This window comes from Sparus aurata, chromosome 1 (assembly GCF_900880675.1).
Source record: "Sparus aurata chromosome 1, fSpaAur1.1, whole genome shotgun sequence".
In the NCBI taxonomy this organism is placed as follows: domain Eukaryota; kingdom Metazoa; phylum Chordata; class Actinopteri; order Spariformes; family Sparidae; genus Sparus; species Sparus aurata.
In genome coordinates, this window is record NC_044187.1 from 832,302 (window position 1) to 852,599 (window position 20,298).

The 20,298-nt window shown below is 46.5% G+C and overlaps 1 pseudogene; it reads left to right on the forward strand.

Moving 5' to 3' along the window:
* Window positions 1–2,077: 2,077 nt before the first annotated feature.
* LOC115585479 (calpain-1 catalytic subunit-like) overlaps window positions 2,078–20,298 on the forward strand; it is a 19,101-nt pseudogene continuing 880 nt past the window's right edge.

The following is a 20,298-nucleotide window of genomic DNA, read 5'->3' on the forward strand; positions in this document are numbered from 1 at the left end:
GCTTTTTATTTTTATTTTTATTTTATTTTATTTTATTTTATTTTATTTTATTTTAGGCTATTTTATTTTATTTTATTTTAGGCTATTTCTTTTTATTTTATTTTATTTTATTTTATTTTATTTTATTTTATTTTAGGCTATGAGGTGTCTGCACACTAACACATTCAGAGCACATTCTTTAATAGTGATAATTGTTTTCCCTTACTGTGAGGTAAGAGAGATGGTCGATGAGATGTTTACATATCTCAGGGCCCCGGAGCCATTAAACAGCTCTCTGTGTGTGCATTGAAGGTTAGATAGAGGACAGGCCCACATGGAGGCATAAAGCTGAGTCTATCTCGCTTACTAGTTGTTCAGAGCTGTCTTAAGGTATACATCCCCATATAAGCATGAAGAGACAATTCGGTCCATTTTAGGCTGTGAGTTCCAAGAAGTGATCTCAGTGGAAGTTAGATAATGTACAGGAGGAGGCAGACTAACTTCTCTTTCTACTATTGGATAGATGGACCCTCAATCCACCAAAGTGACCAATTGGAATAAGTGGGACGATGCGAGGAATTAGACTTTAAAAAGAGCAGAGGGCAAAGCATTGGGCAGAACTTTGTCATAAATTTGAGAAACCCGGGTAACGGCCGTGCCTGGACGGACGCTGGCATTGAGATCTGTTTTCAATAAAGATTGCTCTAACATTCCACCAGCCTTGCCTCCGCAGAATCATTTATCAACATACTACACACCAACATCTTGATGAAGAAAGCCCAGAAACTACAGCTATTTTATTTTATTTTAGGCTATTTTATTTTATTTTAGGCTATTTTATTTTAATCAGTTGAAAATGACATATAGAAACAGTCTCATGATGGCTCCTCACTCTGGTTTTATTTCACATATTAAACAAAGTAAAAGTTTATTCAGTGGATATTTTAACTTGTAGTAGCTTTTACCACCAACAGATGCTGTTTAACACACATCTGTGTCCTGACATCCTGCTGAGTAGTTGAACATGAAGTGGTGCTCACCTCCACCTGCAGCACGTCCCACAGAGGCAGAGGAGCTGGACCTGAGTCAGGTCAGAGAGGAGCTGGTCCTGAGTCAGGTCACAGAGGAGCTGGTCCTGAGTCAGGTCACAGAGGAGCTGGTCCTGAGTCAGGTCGCTGGGTGAGCAGAGGCTGAGGGCGTCACTCACCCCCAGGACCAACATTAGAGGCAGACACACACTTACTGTCTACGGATTCAACTACAAGTCATTTCATCTTATACTCAATGTGGAAGCAAACTAGAAACACAGACTTTGAAATTACGTTGTAAAAACTACAACAGGCTCTACTGATGGTTACTTCTGTAGTTATCTGTGGGAAATAAAGAAAGACAAATGAAATGTGAGTTATTTCTCTGTTTCTGGCTGCTGGAAGGTGATTGATTAACCTGCCATGTGATTTAAAAAAAAAGAAAAGAGGATTGTTCAGATGTGAGAGCACGTCAGCGATGACGTGTAGCCTGATATTCGCTGTGCAGCCGGAGAATATAAATGATGGACTGATGAGAAGCGTCTGCTGTTTGGTTCAGTCCTCGTCAGGGAGTGAGAGCTCATCTAAATGAATCTAAATTCTCCTCCTGGTGTAAAACTATGTGAATGATTTCTGCTTCAACATGATGGGACTGAGAAGGGAAGGACAGCCGCTGTCAGACGGCTCCGTCACACTCAGGGTTTCTTCAGGTAAACCTGCCAGTGAGCAGGTTCTGTTCACAGAGTCAGTTACCGCAGTAACAGACCCAGAGTTTAACTTACCTCTCTCTCTGGAACTGAACACTCAGAGTTTCTCTCATCTCAGGGTTAACTAACTCAGAGTTTTCACTAAACCCGCTTCCTGGAATCCCCCCTGATGTTCAGTTAGACTGTGAAAACACGTCATTATAAAGACGTTAGTGACGTCACAGTCGACAGTTTCGTTTGTGACGTCGTCTCCTCTCTTAAACAGTGTAGAGCTGCTCACAGAACTGGACCAGAACCAGCTCAACTTTCACAGAACTGCAGATTTACTGGATCCAGTGTTCTGTCTCTTTAACACCTCCATGTTGTGACGATGACGATATGGCCCCGCCCGTCCCACCGGGCGGGGCTCACACTGCAACACAGCATCCACAACAGCATCCACTACTGCACACAGAGCCAGTACCGGCACTACTGCACACAGAACCAGTACCAGTACTACTCCTCAGTACTGACAGCATCCCGACTGAGACACGAGGAGCGACACGGAGGTGAGTGTGTGTGTTTATTATTGTTAGTGTGTGTGTGTGTGTGTGTGTGTGTGTGTGTGTGTGTGTTGTTGTTGTTTGTGTGTGTGTGTGTGTGTGCGTGTTGATGTTTGTGTGTGTGTGTGTGTGTGTGCGTGTTGATGTGTGTGTTCACCACAATCTGCAGTTTAAGCTTAATGAACGGTACGTGTTATTGAACCAATCAGAGCAGTCCTCCTGCAGCGTCACACTCATCATCATCAGTGAATAAACGGTTTATTCACAATAAAGGTTTGTTTGTGTCTCAGATGTAAACAAGACAAATATTTACTAAAATATGAAATATCATAAACTTTTTGACAGAAACCAGCTGAGACTCCATGTTCTGTTTATGATCAATAATAATAATCAGAATGATGATGATCAATAATAATAATCAGTCTGTTCAGGAAATGATTCACTCATAATTTACTTTTACTAAGTTTTATATAAAAACAATAAAACCTGTCAGATGTATTGATGAGATATATTGATCAGATGTATTGATGATGATGTCAGGATGGATGTGGTAGAATGTCTGGCTGCTGTTCTGCTTGTTGTGGAGTGGACCGGGATTAGACAGGTTCCGGTCTGGTACCAGTCTGGTATTCTGCTGAGTCAGCTGGCCTGCTGTCAGTGAAGCACTCGGACCGTCACAGTGTCGGGCTGCACACGATCAATACTCACTGATGGGCATGTTACTACCTCAGTCCATCATAGTTATCATATTCATGTCCTGTAGAACCGGTTCTTATAGTTCTAGTACTGATCAGTCTGATTGATTCTGGGTCTGGACTGGCTCACTGACGTGTTCTTGTGGTTCTGATTGGATGAACTAACTGGACTTCTGTTTCCTGTCAGCTTCCAGCGAGCTCATTGGACGGAGATCAGGTACGAACATCTGCATGTCTGTAATCTGATCTATAATCTATAATCTGATCACCTGGACTCGTCTGCTCGTCTCCCCGGCACCAGCCGTGGTTCTGGAGCTCTGACTTCAGCCATCTGAGCTTCAGCCCGTTCTGCTGCAGGTGTTCAGACAGGATGGAGGTCAGACAGGATGGAGGAGAGACGGGGTGGAGGTCAGACAGGATGGAGGAGAGACGGGGTGGAGGTCAGACAGGATGGAGGTGAGACAGGATGGAGGTCAGACAGGGTGGAGGTAAGACAGGGTGGAGGTCAGACAGGGTGGAGGTGAGACAGGGTGGAGGTCAGACAGGGTGGAGGAGAGACAGGGTGGAGGTCAGACAGGATGGAGGAGAGGCGGGGTGGAGGTCAGACAGGGTGGAGGTGAGACAGGGTGGAGGTCAGACAGGATGGAGGTGAGACAGGGTGGAGGTCAGACAGGATGGAGGTCAGACAGGGTGGAGGTCAGACAGGGTGGAGGTCAGACAGGATGGAGGTGAGACAGGGTGGAGGTCAGATGGTGCTGTTCAGGGTCCAGATGAGATCGGTCCATCACTGTCATGTTTCTGCAAAGACGCGGAGCTCACAGTGGGTCGTACCGGCCAATCAGAGATGGGCAGAGCGGTGGAGTTTGGTTGGAGCTGAAGCAGAATAAAATATTCTTTATTGTCACTTTAAACATTTACAGTGAAAAACAAGTGGCGCAAAGAATGAGCGGGAAAGTTTAACAGATAACTTACAGAATCCAAATATTATGTATATTATTTATTATTTATTATAGATATTATATATTATAAATATGATATGTTATATATTATCAATATTAGAGGGAGCAACTTTAGACAGACAGGTATTATTATCCATAGAGCTTCTGTGGCTTTAAAACTTTGAACCCTGCTTGTTTTATTCTGGTTTGTTTTGGATCAGGATGAGTGGAGGCATATCTGGGTGGATCCAGAAGGAACGGCAGAAGGCTGGAGGTCTGGGCTCAGTCCAGCAGGCTGTACGCTACCAGAACCAGGACTTCCAGGCCCTGAAGGAGGAGTGTCTGCAGAATGACTCCTTGTTTGAAGACCCAATGTTCCCTGCAGAACCTACTTCTCTGGGTTTCAAGGAGCTGGGACCGTTCACCGCCAAAACCAGAGGGGTGGAGTGGAAGAGACCGATGGTAAGAAGGTCCCAGGTGGTGATACCATGCTAACAGGCTGAGGCTAAGCTAACAGGTCCCAGGTGGTGAGACCGTGCTAACAGGCTGAGGCTAAGCTAACAGGTCCCAGGTGGTGAGAGAGTGCTAAGAGGCTGAGGCTAAGCTAACAGGTCCCATGTGGTGATACCATGCTAACAGGCTGAGGCTAAGCTAACAGGTCCCATGTGGTGAGACCGCGCTAACAGGCTGAGGCTAAGCTAACAGGTCCCAGGTGGTGAGACAGTGCTAACAGGCTGAGGCTAAGCTAACAGGTCCCAGGTGGTGATACCGTGCTAACAGGCTGAAGCTAAGCTAACAGGTCCCAGGTGGTGATACCGTGCTAACAGACTGAAGCTAAGCTAACAGGTCCCAGGTGGTGAGACCGTGCTAACAGGTCCCAGGTGGTGAGACCATGCTAACAGGCTGAGGCTAAGCTAACAGGTCCCAGGTGGTGATACCGTGCTAACAGGCTGAAGCTAAGCTAACAGGTCCCAGGTGGTGAGACCGTGCTAACAGGCTGAGGCTAAGCTAACAGGTCCCAGGTGGTGAGACCATGCTAACAGGCTGAGGCTAAGCTAACAGGTGGACGGGTCCCTTCTGTCAGTCCGGGTGTTGTGGGTTCAGGTCTCTGTGTCCTCAGTCAGCTGTTTGTCTCTGCAGCAGCTCCATGAACTCACTCCCTGCTGCTTCCTGTAATGTGATGTAAAACAGATGGCTGTCTGTGATTTGCTGTTGCAGGAGCTGACAGAGAATCCTCAGTTCATCGTGGGCGGGGCCACCAGGACAGACATCTGTCAGGGAGCGCTGGGTGAGTACCATCAGCCAGTCAGGTGACCCTCCTGTTGTAGGGAGGACTTCCCTGACGACGTTGCTTTAGAATGATAAGTACATATTGTTACCTGCTCATGAACATTCAGGTTAAAATGATTGCAGCAAGTTTTCAGCTGCATGTTGATCCAGGTTCAGAAACAGGAAGTGGGCCGAGCTACTTCCAAAGTTTAATGGATTACATAATCCTGCATCATATCATCTGAGAGTATGAAGTACTTTTCATCACCAGGTTTCAAAGCAGCATTCAGATCTTCATGTTGAAAAACTGTCCATTAAAAAGTAATGAGATAACAACAGAGGAGCCCGTCCACAGACTTCTGGCCGGATGTAAACTCTATCCAGACTTTACAACAGCACCTGAAGGCAGCAGTCATCAGCTCTGACCTTGTATTGATTGGTTTATTGATCACTGAATGGACCTCTGATGAATAGAAAGACCATTAGCCAGAAACATTAGCAGTTTAATGTGAAAGCAGCTAATGTTGTTGTTGTTGATGTTAGCGTTTAGCATAGCATTAGCGTGTCCCAGCAGACCATCAGAGTGTTCAGGAAGCTGCTATTTCCTGTAAACATGTTCCTCCAATCACAGCCAAGATCATCATCAGCTGATGATGTCAGCTCTGATGTCACTGAAGGTGCTTCCTGCTGTTTATCTGGAAATAACGACACGTTTTGTTCTTAATCACAAGAAAACTGTCAGTTTGAGATTCATTTATTTGATTTATTCGTTCCGACCCTCACCTATGGCCATGAACTTTGGGTCATGACCGAAAGAATAAGATCCCGGATACAAGCGGCCAAAATGAGTTTCCTCCGCAGGGTGGCAGGGCGCTCCCTTAGAGATAGGGTGAAAAGCTCTGTCACCCGGGAGGAGCTCAGAGTAGAGCCGCTGCTCCTCCACATCGAGAGGAGCCAGCTGAGGTGGCTCGGGCATCTGTTTCGGATGCCCCCAGGACGCCTCCCTCGGGAGGTGTTCCTGGCATGTCCCTCCGGGAGGAGACCCCGAGGAAGACCCAGGACACGCTGGTGTGACTATGTTGCCCAGCTGGCCTGGGAACGCCTTGGGGTCCTCCCGGAAGAGCTGGAGGCAGTGTCCGGGGAGAGGGAAGTCTGGGTGTCCCTGCTCAGGCAGCTGCCCCCGCGACCCGGCCCCGGATAAGCGGATGAAAATGGATGGATGGATGGATGATTTATTCGTTATTGAGTGAGACACAAGATCTTCTTCTACTTTTTCTTCTTCTTCTACTCTTTCTTCTTCTACTCTTTCTTCTTCTTCTCCTTCTTCTCCTTCTTCTTCTTCTTCTTCTTCTCCTTCTTCTTCTCCTTCTTCTTGATCTTCTTCTTCTCCTTCTTCTTCTTCTTCTTCTTCACAAACTGGGATTCTGGCTGGAAAAACAACACCACAATGATCAATGTGTTGTGAGTGTACACGATCAGCCAGCTGCTGTTTGAATGTCTGAACAAGTGAAAAAACAAAATATTGCATCTTTGTGTTAGAGTTGGTGTCTGTGTGTTAGCTGTGTGCAGGTGAGTTGGTGTCTGTGTGTTACCTGTGTGCAGGTGAGTTGGTGTCTGTGTGTAACCTGTGTGCAGGTGAGTCACGTCTGTGTGTTACCTGTGTGTTTCCAGGTGACTGCTGGCTGCTGGCTGCGATTGGCTCTCTGACTCTGAATGAGCGGCTGCTGCATCGCGTCGTTCCTCACGGCCAGACCTTTAATCGCCAATACGCCGGCATCTTCCACTTCCAGGTGAGACCACGCCCACTCACCTGTTCATGATGCGTTCAAGTGGAACTCAAGAATGTTTTTTTGTCACTAGATGGCACTAAAGAGTCATTCTTTACTTGTCTGTCTGTCTGTCTGTAGTTCTGGCAGTTTGGTGAGTGGGTTGACGTGGTGATCGACGACCGTCTGCCGGTCAAAGATGGAGAGCTGCTGTTCGTCCACTCAGCTGAGGGCAGCGAGTTCTGGAGCGCTCTGCTGGAGAAAGCCTACGCCAAGTAAGATCCTCCAGCATCTGCTGAGGAACCCGCCATTAGAAACAGCACAGTGATTGGACAGAAATCAAGACTTCCAGCTGCTCTGAACCACATTCATCTGAAACTGTGCTGAATTTAACAGTTCCACTGTGTTCCCTGTATGTTCCCACTGTGTTCCCTGTATGTTCCCACTGTGTTCCCTGTATGTTCCCACTGTGTTCCCTGTATGTTCCCACTGTGTTCCCTCTATGTTCCCACTGTGTTCCCTGTATGTTCCCACTGTGTTTCCCTTATGTCCCTGTTATGTTCCCACTGTGTGCCCTGTATGTCCCCTGTATGTTCCCACTGTGTTCCCCTGTGTGTGTTTCCACTGTGTTCCCTGTATGTTCCCTGTATGTTCCCACTGTGTTCCCTGTGTGTTCCCACTGTGTTCCCTGTATGTTCACTGTATGTTCCCACTGTGTTCCCTGTATGTTCCCACTGTGTTCCCTGTATGTTCCCTGTATGTTCCCCTGTTTTCCCACTGTGTTCCCTGTGTGTGTTGTCCACTGTGTTCCCACTGTGTTCCCTGTATTTCCGACTGTGTCCCTGTATGTGTTTCACCTGTGTGTCCTTGTATGTTCCCTGTATGTTCCCACTGTGTCCCTGTGTGTGTTCCCACTGTGTTCCCTGGTGTTGTTCCCACTGTTTCCTGTATGTTCCCTGTATGTTCCCACTGTGTTCCCTGTGTGTGTTCCCACTGTGTTCCCTGTATGTTCCCTGTATGTTCCCACTGTGTTCCCTGTGTGTGTTCCCACTGTGTTCCCTGTATGTTCCCTGTATGTTCCCACTGTGTTCCCTGTGTGTGTTCCCACTGTGTTCCCTCTGTGTGTTCCCACTGTGTTCCCACTGTGTTCCCTGTATGTTCCCTGTATGTTCCCACTGTGTTCCCTGTGTGTGTTTCCCACTGTGTTCCCTGTGTGTGTTCCCACTGTGTTCCCTGTATGTTCCCACTGTGTTCCCTGTATGTGTTTCCACTGTGTTCCCTGTATGTTCCCTGTATGTTCCCACTGTGTTCCCTGTGTGTGTTCCCCACTGTGTTCCCTGTATGTTCCCTGTATGTTCCCACTGTGTTCCCTGTGTGTGTTTCCACTGTTTCCACTGTGTTCCCACTGTGTTCCCTGTGTGTGTTCCCACTGTGTTCCCTGTATGTTCCCACTGTGTTCCCTGTGGTTGTTTCCACTGTTTCCACTGTGTTCCCACTGTGTTCCCTGTATGTGTTTCCACTGTGTTCCCTGTGTGTGTTTCCACTGTGTTCCCTGTATGTTCCCTGTATGTTCCCTGTATGTTCCCTGTATGTTCTCTGTGTGTTTTCAGGCTGAACGGCTCGTACGAGGCGTTGTCCGGCGGCAGCACCACTGAAGGTTTCGAGGACTTTACGGGCGGTGTGTCTGAGATGTACGAACTGAAGAAAGCTCCCAGAGATCTTTATCGTATCATCGGCAAAGCTCTGGAGAGAGGATCACTGCTGGGCTGCTCGATAGACGTCAGTCACACACACACACACACACACACACACACACACACATGTTCAGCAGGGATTTAAAGAGTTCATCTCGTCAGTTTGCTTGTTTGATTCGTCCTCAGATCACCAGTGCCTTCGACATGGAGGCGGTGACCTTCAAGAAGTTGGTTAAAGGCCACGCCTACTCTGTGACTGCACTCAGACAGGTGAGCTCAGCTGTCACCTGACCACAGGAAACCATCTGCAGCAGGTTCAGGTCCTTGTGCCAGGTTCTGGATGTTTGTGGTTTCTCCACAGGTGGAGTACCGCGGTCGGCAGGAGCGTCTGATCCGCATCAGGAACCCCTGGGGTCAGGTGGAGTGGACCGGCGCCTGGAGTGACAAGTCAGTGCTTTAAAACAAACAGGCTGCGAGTCGACAGCAGGAAGTGAATGTGTGAGTAATCAGTGTTGGTGTGTCAGTTCCTCAGAGTGGAGCTCCATCGACTCTGCAGAGAAAGACGAGCTGCTCTGCAAGATGGAGGACGGAGAGTTCTGGTAGGTGTCTGCTCTACAGGTGCATGTCAGTAACTTCAAGATAAAAAACAACCAGACTTTTGTTCTACAGGTTGTTTAGTTGTGTACTTACATCCTAAATGTTTTAAACAAAGTTCAAATCAGAGAAATCCACAAGTTTAAAAGTAAAGAGCTCTCCTCCCGTCGTTAACGGATCACAGCAGAACCTGATGGGACTCCAGGTATTTATTCCTCCAGGAGGTCTGGTTCTGCACCCACTCCACCCGACCCTCCACACACAGCGAGCAGCAGACGTCTGCAGCATCCTTCTACATTAGCGAGGCCTCGAAGCAGGAGTGACGCTGACCTCTGACCTGTCTGTCTGTGTGTCAGGATGTCTTTCCAGGAGTTCCTCCGTCAGTTCTCCAGGTTGGAGATCTGTAATCTGACCCCGGACGCTCTCAGTGAGGACTCCACCAGTTTCTGGAACACTACGATGTTCGAGGGCGGCTGGAGGAGAGGAAGTACCGCCGGAGGCTGCAGGAACCATCCCAGTGAGCATTTATTAATGAACCACCAACATTTAGAACTACATTATTAATGAATAGGAAGAATCGACAGCAGCTGACATATTGGCTCTAGTATGAGAACTCTAAAAGTTTAACACAGAGGCTGTCAGGTCCAGTTCAGTGTGTGGACTGAAATAAAAGTGCAGAACAAATTGATCAAACTAGAGTTTCAAATGTTTGTTTTTGTCTCGATGTGCGACTACATTTCCCATGATGCCTCATCCCTGCAGACACATTCTGGATCAACCCCTCAGTATAAAATCTGCCTGCTGGAGGAGGATGACGACCCGGAGGATGACGAGGCAGCCTGCAGCTTCCTGGTGGCTCTGATGCAGAAAGATCGCCGCCGCTACCGCCGCCACGGCCAGGACGTGCACACCATCGGCTTCGCCATCTATGAGGTCAGAGGTCAAAGCACCCTCTGACACTGCAGTGATAACACTACACACCAGGACACCCTCACAATGGAGACCAGCCGGTTTCCTCCGGTCATGTGACACTTTGTGTTGCTTTAGCTTGTTTATTCCAGAGTTCAGGAAACAAGGTTCTGACTGACTTATGAGCCTCAGATTCAGGAGGAACAGTGTGGTTCTGTTCTAGTCCTGGAAGAGTGGACCAGATCTTCACCCTTAGGAATTTGTTGGGGGGCCATGGGGTCTACATGTGTTTTGTGGACTTGTAGAAAGCCTACAGCTGTCCCCCCCAGAGTACTGGGGGTACAGCAGGATAGAATGGGGTACCAGAACCGTTGTGTCCCTGTACATGTTTAACTGAACCCTGCTAACTGAACCCTGCTAACTGAACCCTGCTAACTGAACCCTGCTATCTAAAACCTGCTAACTGAACCCTGCTAACTGAACCCTGCTAACTGAACCCTGCTATCTAAAACCTGCTAACTGAACCCTGCTAACTGAACCCTGCTATCTAAAACCTGCTAACTGAACCCTGCTAACTGAACTCTGCTAACTGAACCCTGCTAACTGAACCCTGCTAACTGAACCCTGCTATCTAAAATCTGCTAACTGAACCCTGCTATCTAAAACCTGCTAACTGAACCCTGCTAACTGAACCCTGCTAACTGAACCCTGCTATCTAAAACCTGCTAACTGAACCCTGCTAACTGAACCCTGCTAACTGAACTCTGCTAACTGAACCCTGCTATCTAAAACCTGCTAACTGAACCCTGCTAACTGACTCTGCTAACTGAACCCGCTAATGAACACTGCTAACTGAACTCTGCTAACTGAACCTGCTAACTGAACTCTGCGACTGAACTCTGCTAACTGAACCCTGCTAACTGAACCTGCTAACTGAACTCTGCTAACTGAACCCTGCTAACTGAACCCTGCTAACTGAACTCTGCTAACTGAACCCTGCTAACTGAACTCTGCTAACTGAACTCTGCTAACTGAACCCTGCTAACTTAAGCCTGCTAACTGAACCCTGCTAACTGAACCCTGCTAACTGAAGCCTGCTAACTGAACCCTGCTAACTGAACCCTGCTAACTGAACCCTGCTATCTAAACCCTGCTAACTGAACCCTGCTAACTGAACCCTGCTATCTAAAGCCTGCTAACTGAACCCTGCTAACTGAACTCTGCTAACTGAACCCCTGCTAAACTGAACCTGCTAACTGAACCCTGCTATCTAAAATCTGCTAACTGAACCCTGCTATCTAAAACCTGCTAACTGAACCCTGCTAACTGAACCCTGCTAACTGAACCCTGCTAACTGAACCCTGCTAACTGAACCCTGCTAACTGAACCCTGCTAACTGAACCCTGCTAACTGAACCCTGCTATCTAAACCTGCTAACTGAACCCTGCTAACTGAACTCTGCTAACTGAACCCTGCTAACTGAACACTGCTAACTGAACTCTGCTAACTGAACCCTGCTAACTGAACCCTGCTAACTGAACCCTGCTATCTAAAGCCTGCTAACTAAACCCTGCTAACTGAACCCTGCTAACTGAACTCTGCTAACTGAACTCTGCTAACTGAACCCTGCTAAACTGAACTCTGCTAACTGAACTCTGCTAACTGAACCCTGCTTACTGAACTCTGCTAACTGAACTCTGCTAACTGAACCCTGCTAACTGAACTCTGCTAACTGAACTCTGCTAACTGAACCCTGCTAACTTAAGCCTGCTAACTGAACCCTGCTAACTGAACCCTGCTAACTAAAGCCTGCTAACTGAACCCTGCTAACTGAACCCTGCTATCTAAAGCCTGCTAACTGAACCCTGCTATCTAAAGCCTGCTAACTGAACCCTGCTAACTGAACCCTGCTATCTAAAGCCTGCTAACTGAACCCTGCTAACTGAACCCTGCTAACTAAAGCCTGCTAACTGAACCCTGCTAACTGAACCCTGCTATCTAAAGCCTGCTAACTGAACCCCTGCTATCTAAAGCCTGCTAACTGAACTCTGCTAACTGAACCCTGCTAACTGAACTCTGCTAACTGAACTCTGCTAACTGAACCCTGCTAACTGAACTCTGCTAACTGAACTCTGCTAACTGAACCCTGCTAACTGAACTCTGCTAACTGAACTCTGCTAACTGAACCCTGCTAACTTAAGCCTGCTAACTGAACCCTGCTAACTGAACCCTGCTATCTAAAGCCTGCTAACTGAACCCTGCTATCTAAAGCCTGCTAACTGAAACCCCGCCTAATATTTTTCTTCTGTTTCTTCTTTCAGATTCCTGAGGAGGTGAGTCTGTGTGTCTGTCTGTCTGTCTGTGTGTGACTTGTCTGTCTGTCTGTGTGTCTGTCTGTCTGTCTGTGTGTGACTTGTCTGTCTGTCTGTGTGTCTGTCTGTCTGTCTGTCTGTGTGTCTGTCTGTCTGTCTGTGTGTGACTTGTCTGTCTGTCTGTGTGTCTGTCTGTGTGTCTGTCTGTGTGTCTGTCTGTGTGTGACTTGTCTGTCTGTCTGTCTGTCTGTGTGTCTGTCTGTCTGTCTGTGTGTGACTTGTCTGTCTGTCTGTGTGTTTGTCTGTGTGTCTGTCTGTGTGTCTGTCTGTGTGTCTGTCTGTGTGTCTGTCTGTGTGTGACTTGTCTGTCTGTCTGTGTGTCTGTCTGTGTGTCTGTCTGTCTGTCTGTCTGTGTGTGACTTGTCTGTCTGTCTGTGTGTCTGTGTGTCTGTCTGTCTGTCTGTCTGTGTGTCTGTCTGTCTGTCTGTGTGTCTGTCTGTCTGTCTGTCTGTGTGTCTGTCTGTCTGTCTGTGTGTCTGTCTATGTGTCTGTCTGTGTGTCTGTCTGTGTGTCTGTGACCGGTCTGTGTGTCCTGCAGTACCGAGGCTGTCACGGTGTCCATATGAAGAAGGACTTCTTCCTGCGTCACTCGTCCTGCGCTCGCTCAGAGACCTTCATCAACCTGCGAGAGGTGAGCACCAGGCTCCGCCTCCCGCCCGGCGAGTACCTGATTGTCCCGTCGACCTTCGAACCCGCCAAGGAGGCCGACTTTGTCCTAAGGGTGTTCACCGAGAAACAGTCGGAGACCGAGTGAGTCTGATAGCACCAGAGATGTCTTCAGTTTATTGATCCAGTCAGAACCAATATTATCAATCAGTCTTCTAAACTGAGTGAAACTGTTTCCTCTGCAGCGAGATGGACGATGACGTCGTGGCAAACTTTGATGAAGAGGTGAAAAGTCTCACATTCTAAAGTAAAATGTTCTGCTTTCTCCTTGAAGAGAGGAAAAATATAAAACATTTTCCAGATTACAGAAATGTGTTGAATAATTCATCAGATTATCTTCAGATTATTTTGTCTCTGCTGTCTACAGGATGATTTCAGCTCTCACTGCTTCATTTGACGCCTTTTTAATAATTCAGAAATATCTTATATAAACCCTGACAGCTGAATTCTGAAGTGTCGACATTATTGTTATGAATTAATATCAGATCTGATAAAACAGCCAATGTTTGGTTTACAACAAAGAACTGACTGAATATGTTTGTTAGGAAAAGGAAGTGAATGAGCCGGTTCTAATCTGAATGTATTGTTTCCTGACTTTGTGTTGAGATGACCTTTGACCACAGGAGCTTCCTGTTCTTCTCTGCAGGAGGAAGTCTCAGAGAGCGACATCGACGACTCCTTCAGGTCCATGTTCGCTCAGCTGTCAGGAGACGTGAGTTCAGCCCCATCGGCAGAATCAGGGTTCATATAAAACACAGACGTGGAGAAACTTCACATTCAGATTCATGTTGTGACATCACTGTTTCTTCTCGGTCGGGGTCTGGGTCGGGGTCGGGGTTGGGTCGGGGTCGGGGTTGGGTCAAGGCCCATAATTTGTGTTTTCCCTGCAACATGCAAACAGCTGTGACAGAAAGTCTATCTGTGTTATGAACATACGTTAGCATCCAGGCTAACTGTGGGGTGTAATGCTAACTGTGGTCTCTCGTCAGGACATGGAGATCTCAGTCCGGGAGCTCAGGACCATCCTCAACCGGGTCGTGTCTAAACGTACGTCTTCACTTTGGAACCATTACCTTCAAATCATAGGAGCAGAAAGTTCTGGTCCACATGACCAGAATCAATACATCACTTACATTTCACATCTCAGCATAACATGACTTCTTCTTCTGTGGTTGTTTACAGACAGAGACCTGCAGACTGACGGCTTCAGTCTGGAGTCCTGCAGAGCCATGGTCAGCCTCATGGACGTATCCTCACTCTGCTGCTGTCTGCTGTCTGCTGGTTCTGTTGGTTCTGTTGGTTCTAGTTACATAGGAAGTCTTTGTGAATGGCCCTCAAATATCACGGATCAGGTGATTTGACATTGAATAATAAAGCTGACTTGAGGTCCAGACGCTGAGTCCTGCTCACTCAGTGCGTTCACATGACACTCGAGAAAACTGAATTACTGTGTTAGTCCGACTTTGATCGGATCTTTAAGATGCATGTATTCACCTCAGTCTGACTAAAATCTGACTGGATCGGATTTCTCATAGTCGAATTAAAGCTCTCAGACTATTCAATTGATAGTCTCATTACTCCTGCATGTATACGTTCTATCAGATCAGATCAGATCGGATTTTGCGTTCCTCAGAGGCGCAAGATTTCTTTCCCGGGGCCGTGAGCCAGAAGTAGAAGGACGGCGGCGCCTTTCCTCCGAAATAACCGCAAGAAAGAGAGAAAGAGCTCCACTGTGCATCTAGTTTGTGTAATTATCATGTTCACCATATACTAAATGTACAAAGATGGAGCTTCGTCTCGCTCTTCGTACGCCATCTTTCTGGAATGTCGAGGCAGTTTGTTGTTGCTGGTGACGTAAAGAGGTCAGCCGGAGGTGTTTCTGTTACCACTAGTTGAAATGGGTACAGCGCCACCTAGCGTACCGGGTATGACATGCTGCGGACAATAATCCGACTTTCTCACCGGCATGTATACTCGGACAGTTGCAGTAGTAGTAGTCGAACTATGGCTGTAATCTGACTAAACTGTGCATGTAAACGCACTGAGTGTTCAGGATTCAAACAGGAGAACCAGGCTGACTGAGTCCTGGAGGAAATCATTGTGCGGTTCCGGATCCAGCAGCTCTGGGTTCATTTTAGCCATGTAACCTTGTCAGGAGAAGCGACATGATGACTGCTGCAAGAACACACAGTTGAGTTCTGTTTGTTTTGATGTTCGGACCTCTTTACTTCTTCTTCATTTGTTGAAAACGGGTCGACCTTGACCAGGGCTCAGAAAGACGGCAGCGCTCGACTCGGTCTGGTGGAGTTTCAGATCCTCTGGAACAAGATCAGGAAGTGGCTGGTGAGTTCTGGATCAGGTGTCAATCTGATGTGTTCACAGCGACACCAGGCAGAATGGATCTGATGTCCAGCTGCTTCACTGTGATGTCACTGACATGTTGGGTCCGTTCACTGAACCAGACTCCATCAACAAAAGTTCTGATGTAAGAGCTGTTGAGTTAAAACAAAGGAGATGAACGTAGACTCTGAACACTGGTTCTTCTCTAACCCTGTTCAGAACAGGAAGCTGTTCTGTGGTGACATCATCCAGGTGTGTTTCCATGTTCAGTGTGTGTTGAGACTTGAAGTGATCAGAGTATTGATTACCCGTTGTTGACTTCTGCAGGGGATCTTCAGAGAGTTCGATCTGGATAAATCTGGATGTATGAGCTCGTACGAGTTGCGTCTGGCGTTGGAAAATGGCGGTAAGCCTTATTAATGTTGATGTGTCAGCGTTTATTATTGATCAATGATCAGTGTTAATGATCTGACCTGTGTGCCGTCCTCAGGGTTCAAACTCAACAACAAGTTGTATCAGATGCTGGTCGCTCGATACGCCGACAGCGAGATCATCGACTTCGACAACTTCACCTGCTGTCTGGTCAAACTGGAGGCCATGTTCAGTACGTAACCCTGACCCGACCCAAACTGACCGCAGCTCTGTTAGCCAAGGAGCCACAAAGCTTCCATGAACAATGTTTGAAAAGTTTCTCATCTGGTTTCTGTCAGAGGCCTTCCAGGAGCTGGACCGAGACGGGACAGGAAGTGCAGAGATCAACATCATCGAGGTACCAAACACGAAACCAACTTCACTCAATCAGTAAAAACATGACGGTAGTTTGTCGTGAACAGAAACATCTGACGCCTCAGAGCCAGAAGCTCAGATATCATTCTGACATGATCAGGTTTCTGACTTGACCAGGTTCTGATGTCATCAGGTTCTGATGTCATCAGGTTCTGACTTGACCAGGTTCTGATGTCATCAGGTTCTGATGTCATCAGGTTCTGACTTGACCAGGTTCTGATGTCATCAGGTTCACCAAACAGCCTTTGATCTTCTGGGAGAGACGTCAAAGGAAAATGGCCGCCCTGTGAAGACGCTCTCTGATTAAAAAACAAACCTTATTGTTTTTAATATTTCGATATCTGTCAGGGAGCTGCGTCCTGATTGGCTGAGTTCTTAATGAGATTCAGATTCTTTTGTCCCAGTGTGTGTTTAAGCCCTGAGTAACGTCTGCAGGCTGCAGTGATCGTCAGGGGCCAGTTGTTTAAAACATTTAATCTGGATCATAATGATCCGGATTTGGAAATCCCATTTTTTGCTATTCAGGATCAGGTAACCCGTCTTACTTTTATGCCGGTTTTTCAAAGCAACATTGGATTGGATCACCCCGATCCAGATACACAGTTTTCAAGTTATACCAGAGCTCTAAACCAGCCGACTGGATGGCATAATATTAGGAGACAGAGCCTATCCACTCCTGGCTGATGACTCCCTTCTTGCAGCAACCACACCTGCACAGGCACGCTTCAACACTGCTCATTGCAAAACAAGATGTGCAAGTGAGCGTTTAACTGGAGTTCTGAAGAGACGCTTTGCGTGCCTTAACTACATGCGAGTGGAGCCACAGGGAGCATGCAACATGATACTTGTGTGTATTGTCCTGCACCAAATCGCTACCAGAGGCCTGTACTGTGAAGCCAGTTTAGTGTGTTAGCAGGTGTGTTGAGTCTAAAGCCAGGCTTCCCTGTACTACAAAGGTGGCTCTCTTTTACCCGGCTAGATCACCATGGTAACTTATGCTTAGCTATAACCTGGTCCCGACCAGGTTCTGTTCAGAGTTTCAGCTTAAAGTCGGCTATAAAGCGCCGCTGTTTCACTGTGTAACTCATTCGGAGATGGCGTCACCATTCATTGAGAACCCGGTGGACCTGGGAGCAAGAATAATTCATCAGCACTACGACGTGAGCGGCTTCTTCGAGATCGCGCTGATCCGCTGGCATTTCCTGATGAAATTCTCTGTGAGCGATATAGATTTTCAGCGGAGGGAATACGGTACATTTGCTCCCTTATTGAGCCGAGTGTCAGGAATGCCACTGAAGAAGCTGTGCGCTCACTGTCGGGCAAACTGTTTGTGTAGCCCTTCGTTTTGTTGCCACGGGAACCTTCTTACATTCAGTTGGTGATGCCAGAAAATCTGAGCAAGAACACACACTGACAGAATGATGGGCAGCTTGGCTACATACCACTCTGAATGATGTGTTTGTATTTGGCTCTAACTTGCTGCCATGTCCGACTGCTGCTTCCACATCTTAATAAATGCAATATGAAATATTAATTAGGCCAACCTAGTATTTATCTGTCACAGATAATGAGTAAAGTTAATCATTTCTTTGATGTGTCCATGAATAAACTGATGAACTGATCAATGTTTCACCCGTTGTAGGGCAGTGTACGCCCAAACACAAATCTTACAGGCTGGAGCTGTTTTCACTGTCAGAAAGCTCTTTATTGTCATTGTACAGGGACAGTAGCTACATTTGCTTGTTCATCCCGACCACGTGATACAAAAAACACTGAACATTTATAGCCTACGCACACTCAGCCTCGCTTTCAATAAAACACCACAGCGCATTCTATAACTGAGATCAGTTAAAATGTGAAAACAATATAGACATCATTCAAAAATGAAAAAAGATAGTTGTTGCTTCAGTTTATTTATATTTTAAATTAATGAGGGTCTAATATGTAAAGTTGCACAATATTGAGCTTTCAGAAATGAAAACACTGAGGGCTTAATATAATATTGATCATAATATTAATCATTGTTAACTTACACATTTACACGGTCAGCAGTTTTCTGCCAGCAGCCCTCCCTCGCTATGTTCGGCGGCGACAGTGTTACTTTTTGCCGTCGTGATTGTGTCCTTGAATTCTTCATAGTCCTGCATAATAAGAATCTGCTCATCTTGAGTAAAAATATTGGCCCGGGATCGATCCATTTTCGCACGGAAGTAGAATAATATGACGTCAAACGCCCCCCTTTTATGTGAACGTGCGCAGAGCACAAAGCAGAGAACCGGACTTGACAAAGTAAGTTGATAACCACCGTCGCAGTACCGTTTAACTCTGATTGGGGACTCGGGGCTTTGTTGAGCTGCATCATGAGCACAAAGCCTGGCTATGTTGACCCCCCTTCACAGTACAGGCCTCAGGCCTCTGGTGCACTCTCTGTGATGATGTTCATGATGCACCTGAGCCTGTTGAAGAAACCAGACCAACCTCTGGTGTTCTGTAAGAATGAGGGACTGACTGGACGTGTAGTCAGGGATGCAATTGTTAGAAATTATTTTTGACACGTTCATCTCTGATGATTGTTTCTTTGAAATTAATATACAGTGATGAATGACAGAAAATGTAATATAATATTTTGCTTGTTATTAAAATCTGTTTTGGGGGACAAGATCATTTTTATTTTTATTCTATTTTGACTTTACTATCTGAAAGGCTTTAATTGGTAGACTTTGTCTACTTTATCTACTTTATCACTGTAAACGGTTAAAACAAGTCAAGTGCAAAATATAAGTAAAAGTATTATCCACTAAATGATAAAAATGTATTATTTGACCACTTTTAAAGTTTTACGTACATTTTCTTCCTGAAATTCACCTGAACTCCTACCTCCTGTTGGGATCAAAGTTATCCAGATCCTACTGAAACGTTTTGAACAACACAAACTGAAGGTTTGATCCAGATTCACACTTGGATTCCGTGATCTAATCTGATTTCAGAATCCTTCTTTCCCTTTTGAACAACCATTTTCAAGATTTGATCCAATCCGGATAACCAAAATCCGATCGGATTACCTTTGTGAACAAACTGGCCCTGGGTGACACTGAGAACAGCTGACAGGAGTTCATTGAGCTGAATGATGAAGTCTGATTACTGAAGTAAGACTGAGTACTTTATACTCATAGTGAGTCAAGCTGATCATCACCGTCACTGTTTGTATCTGACTGATGATAAAATCTGTTAATTTAAAAACGTAACTAGTAACTAAAGTCATCTCAATCAATGTATTGGAGTGGAAGTACAAAGTAACAGAAAATGGAATACTCAAGTAGAGTACAAGTACTTTAGTTTAGTAAAAAACACTAGTTACATTCACTGATAATATTATACTTCATGTGTCCATTATACTCTGAGTGAAGTACAAATACTTCACAGTGGTACTTTAAATGAACTCTGTGTGTTCTTCTTCTTCCTCCTCAGTGGCTGTATGTGACCATGTGGCTGAAGAAGACTCTGAACTTCAAAGTGCCTCCAACAGGAAGAATGACCGCAGTAATGACCGCAGTACTGTGTGGTACCGCAGTACTGCAGTACTGTGTGGTACCGCAGTACTGTGTGGTACCGCAGTACTGTGTGGTACCGCAGTACTGTGTGGTACTGCAGTACTGTGTGGTACCGCAGTACTGCAGTACTGTGTGGTACCGCAGTACTGTGTGGTACCGCAGTACTGTGTGGTACCGCAGTACTGCAGTACTGTGTGGTACCGCAGTACTGTGTGGTACCGCAGTACTGCAGTACTGTGTGGTACCGCAGTACTGCAGTACTGTGTGGTACCGCAGTACTGCAGTACTGTGTGGTACCGCAGTACTGTGTGGTACCGCAGTACTGCAGTACTGTGTGGTACCGCAGTACTGCAGTACTGTGTGGTACCGCAGTACTGCAGTACTGTGTGGTACCGCAGTACTGTGTGGTACCGCAGTACTGTGGTACCGCAGTACTGTGTGGTACAGTTGCTGTGGTACTCA